Below are 5,265 nucleotides of genomic sequence, written 5' to 3'. Positions count from 1 at the left end.
CTCTCCCTCTCCCTTGTGTTGCGCTCTATTCCTCCTCTCCCTCTTCCTTCCATTTCTCCTCCCTGCTCTCCCTCTCTCTTCCCATTCTCCTCCCTCTCTCCCTCTCTCTTCCCTTCTCCTCTCCTTCCTCCCTCCCTTGTCCAAGAGATCGGCAACGCGGAGGCGGCGATAAAAATAAAATAAAACAAAACAAAACAAAATAAAATAAAAATTTTAATTTTAATTTAAAAAAACAAATTTTCTTCTCTTTTCCCCTCCATCAAGATACGTCATTTGAAGGTGTTTGCTTTAAAAATCTTTGTAACTATTGCAAGGCGTTTATGGGCACCATTATAAAGTTCTTTGAGATAATGCCATTTTTGCTTTTTGAAACTCTGAATGGTGTTTATTGGCACCGTTATTAACTCTTGGAGATTTTAGAGTTCCGAAACTTTAAAAGGTATTTATTAACACCATTATTAAGTCTTGGAGATTTTAGAGGACTCTCATGGTAAATTAATCTAATGCATGGACCTTATATATATATATATATATATACACACGTACGTAAGTACATACATACATACATATGTACACACATGCACACACACACACACACATAGTTTATCCATTAATTTAAATAATTTTTATTTATTAAAGTTATTAATAGGTTAAGAAAAGTTAAACTTTTAAATGAAGATTCTTTAAAATGAAAAATTATACTAGGATTTCTACAAAAACTTTAAAAGGTGTTTATTGACACCATTATTAAGTCTTGGCCATTTGAGTTCCAAAACTCTAAACTCTAAAAGGTATTAACACCATTATTAAGTCTTGGAGATTTTAGAAGACTCAAATGGTAAATTAATCTCATACATTGACCTTAACTATATAAATATAAATATAAAAGTCTTGCGGGTAATGCCATGCCATGTGGATAGTGCAGTGTACTAGTCCCACCATATGTATCAATGGCCTTTGATCAATGAACCAAGGACATGTACATTCCATGCATGCATGTGCAGCATTGTGTGTGAGTCCATATCTACCAGATTTTAGAGTTTTTAAACTCTCAAAAAGTGTTTGTTAATACCGTTATGATATCTTGAAGATTTTAGAGGATTCTTATGGTAAATTAATGTCATGCATGGGCCATACATAGATACATAGATACATACATACATATATACATCCATCCATACATGCATGCATCCATACATACATACATACATGCATGCATGCATGCATACATATAATTTTTTCATACATTTAATTGCTTTTATTAATTTAAGAGTAATTAAACTATTATTTTTTAATTAAATTATTAATTTAAATTGTTATTAAGTGCAACATTATAGAGAGATATTCTAAAATTTATTACGTCGAAATGACATTGCCAAAAAGTAAACTTTTGATTCTTGAACAACATTTTCATAAAGTAAACTTTTCATTTAGGAAGGAGTTTAGGAGGAATAGTCCAAATGTAGACATATGAGTCAAAAATTAATGAAATAAGTGTTATCCCATGTAATGCCAAGCAAACACATCCTTGAATTCCAATAATAATTTATGTAAAGCTTCAAAAAAAGTTGCATCTAACAAAGCACTAACATGCACCAACTTTGGATCTTGTTCTATTCCAAGGTTCATCGTAGTTAAATCATCCTCCTATACTCTTGCACACTTCCTTAAGTGATCCTCAAATGCTGTTTCAGCTTCAATGATTGCTTGTATGTTGGTTTTAATGTAAAATTCTTCCTTCTCTTCATCAACATCCCCCCGGTCTGCATAAACTCCATCTGACTTCTTTTCTTTGCCTTCTTCTTGGGCTTCCTGTGGACTAAGACTGTCTGAAATTGGAATTGCAGACATCTCCATTGCTGGAAAACCATGCCTTGAAAGATTCTTGTACTGATCAAGCATACTTAGCACATTCACTTCAAAAATTGGCACAAGAGATGGATTTCTTTTCAGGAACCATTCCTCCTCATCATCTTCCACTTCAGCCACCATGTTAATGCCTTCACCTTCCAAGGGTTGAACCCTTTTTGGTACACTCCTTCTTGGAACCATTGCCATCTTAAATTTCTTCTTTCCTTTTTTGAGGGTCACCCTATCAGCCCCCCAATCTTGCTTGATCTTGGCTACCAAAAACCACGGCTTGCCAAGTAGTATCGAATAAGACTGCTCATCTCCCTCTAATCTTAGGACCACAAAATTGACCATAAACATCAATTCGCAAACTCCAATCTACTGTGGGACCACGGTGTCCAAAACCATCTATCCCATTACATTTCGGATACTTAAAAACATCTACTTGTCAGGTCTTGTGTGATTCGGTGGAGTATTTTCAGAGTTATAGATCTCTGTGTATTTGATTTTGTCTCTCTATTATGCATTTTTCATTCTAAGGTTTTGAAACCTTAGATTTATGCCACATGGTAATGGATGTGTTGACTCCCATTTCTCATCATCGGTTGGGATTTTGGAGTTCCATCAGAAGAGAGATACTTGCGCATTATCTTGCTGAGACTGATTATGCAATGGTTCCCATGTTTTGAGGCATCTCATGTTCTATTTTCAGTAGCGGTCATTACCGTGGGACCATGATTTCTTGAGCATACCTTATGCATTTCACTCTCGTCGCAGTTTGAGCCGTGTATGCTCATTTGTGGGGTGCATTGGTTGCAGTGGATGATTTATAGGCCATTTGGATGCATCGCAATCCTTATTGGATGCACTAATAGGCCCAGATTACCTTGTCGAATGCTACTTTTTATGGACACTCTGCACATGGATGCTACTTTATGCTGAGGGACAGCTTTGAAACTTTGAAGTTGATGCACTGATAGTGTTATGCTCTCTTGGATGAGATATTGTTGATGCATATGCCCATGGACGGCGCTTATGCTTGAGCCATTTGGCACTTATTGGCATTTTGGATTGCCATTACAGTTGGTATTTTCATTTGGGCTAGATTTGCTCATATGGATGCATAGTACATGCACATGAGTCAGCTGTATCTTTTGATGCTTTGAGCTTTGAGTTTTGGTGATATTTCACTCTATTGTGGCATACACATTTGGGTGCACATAGTATTTGGTGTGATTCTCTCTTGCAAGCACTAGCATTTGGGATTTTTCTTTATTTGCATCATGGCATCCTCTTCCATGTCTGAAAAGGAGTTTTTTAGCATTAAAAAGTTTGATGGGACAAACTTTTCTTTGTGGAAAGAATAGATAAGGGATGTGCTTATTCAAAAGAAGCAGATGAAACCCTTGCAAGGGATTGTAGCTAAGCCTGTAGCTATGTCTATAGATGAATGGAATGAGTTGGATGCATTGGCAAAGTCTACCATTAGACTTCATCTTGGGGAGATAGTTTATTTCATAGTAGTCGCTGAAAAGACTACGGAAGTTTTATAGAAAAGCTATGTGCTTCATATGAGAAAGAGACTACCTCAAACAAAGTCTATCGCATGAAGAGATTGTTTGAGCTACACATGAAGGAGGGACTATCCATAGCTTTGCACTTGAATGAATTTAATATCATTTTCAGTTAGCTTCAAGCTCAAAGGCTGAATTTCGATGTGGAAATGAGGGCAATATTTCTCTTATGCTCATTACCATCCTCATGGGATACTTTATGTACTGCTATCAGTAACTCTGCACCTAGTGGAGTATTGAACTTTGATGATGTGGTTGGTAGCTTGTTGGCTGAGGAGATTAGATGGAAGTCAATGGAAGGCAACAAGCAAGATGCAACCTTAAATGTGCAAAGGGGTAGATCACAGTCCAGGGGGAAGTTTCAAGAAAGAGGAAAGTCCCGTAGCAAGTCCAAGGCATGGAAAATTGAGTGTCACTATTGTGGCAAGAAGGGCCACATGAAAAAGGATTGCTACAAGCTTAAAAGAGAGCAAAAGGATAAGAAAAAGAATGCAAATTGGGGTGCAAATCAGAAGGAAGAGAGTCCAAGGGAGGACAAAGGAAAAGTGAAGATCGAGGAGATCAATGCAGTCACACATGATAGTTGTAAAAAAACAATACAATGTTTGTGCTCAACAGATAACAAGATCTCGTATGCAAGAGAGAAAAGCAAATAGTATGGAGAATCAAAAATTTGATTACTATAAAATTGATACAGTAGATGGCATTGTCTCCCAATCGTGCACTCCTGTGTGAGAAGCTTCGATGGCATGCTGGAAATAGTAGAGGACGGAGGCTGAATGCTAAGGAATTAGGGTTGCTATAGCCAGTGATGATAATGGGCTTCATGGGCTTGCTCTTATATAGCCACCAGTCGTAGTCAGTTAGACCCAACCAATCCAGTCGCCCAAAACGGCTGACTGGAGGTCGGTAGGCCACTGACCACACATTAGAACTGTGGCACAGAATAGAGCAACTCACCTACGTTCTTCATTTGGCCCAGAGCCATCCAGGATCATCTGGGGCTCCAAACAGGCCCTGCAACCCAAGAGTGGGCTGCCTTGAGAAATGCTCCATCTACCCTCAGTGCGGTCAATCATGGGATGCCTTCCTGCACTTGTGTGTAGCCTAGTTGGCAATGTGCCAACTCTATCCGTCCAACCATTAGGCCACATGGCCCCCATCTGGTGTCCAAACCAAGACGTACTGGATAACTGAGCTACTCAAATGCCTTCTCCTCATATGGGGGGCTTACAAGTAGAGTTAGCTGGTTCCCGCGTAGTTACACAACAGCGTAGTTACACACGAGTGGAGCATTGATATCTAACACCCCCCCTCAATGTCCACCCGCAAGTGAACTTACTTTTTCAGCCCAATGCCAAGTCGATGAAGATGCCTCTCTAACAAGTCTCTTCCAAGAGCCTTCGTGAAGATGTCCACAACATACTTAGTCGGACAATACACCAAGTTGACCTCTCCATCCATGATGAGCTCGTGTACAAAGTGATATTGAATCTCAATGTGTTTTGTGTGAGCGTGGAACACAGGGTTCTTTGCAATTGCCATGCAACTTTGATTGTCACATGATAACTGCATAGGCTTGTTCTGCATTGCACCCATGTCCCCTAAAATCCTCCTCAACCACACTGCCTCACAAGAAGAAAAACATGCTGATTTTTACTCAGCCTTGGTAGAAGAAAGAGCAACTGTGGGTTGCTTCTTACTAACCCATGACACAGCTCCAGATCCAAGTGAGAAATAGTTACCTATCACTGATGTCTTGCTGTCCACGTCTCCTGCCCAATCCGAGTCATAGAATCTATTTAAGGTGTTGCCCTTGGTATAGGTGATGCCATAATCA

This window comes from Dipteris shenzhenensis, chromosome 12 (genome assembly GCF_047967505.1).
Source record: "Dipteris shenzhenensis isolate YYH24624 ecotype China chromosome 12, Dip_SZ_1.0, whole genome shotgun sequence".
NCBI classification, from domain to species: Eukaryota; Viridiplantae; Streptophyta; class Polypodiopsida; order Gleicheniales; family Dipteridaceae; genus Dipteris; species Dipteris shenzhenensis.
The sequence above is the reverse complement of the archived record's forward strand: the minus strand, read 5'-3'. Positions refer to the sequence as shown.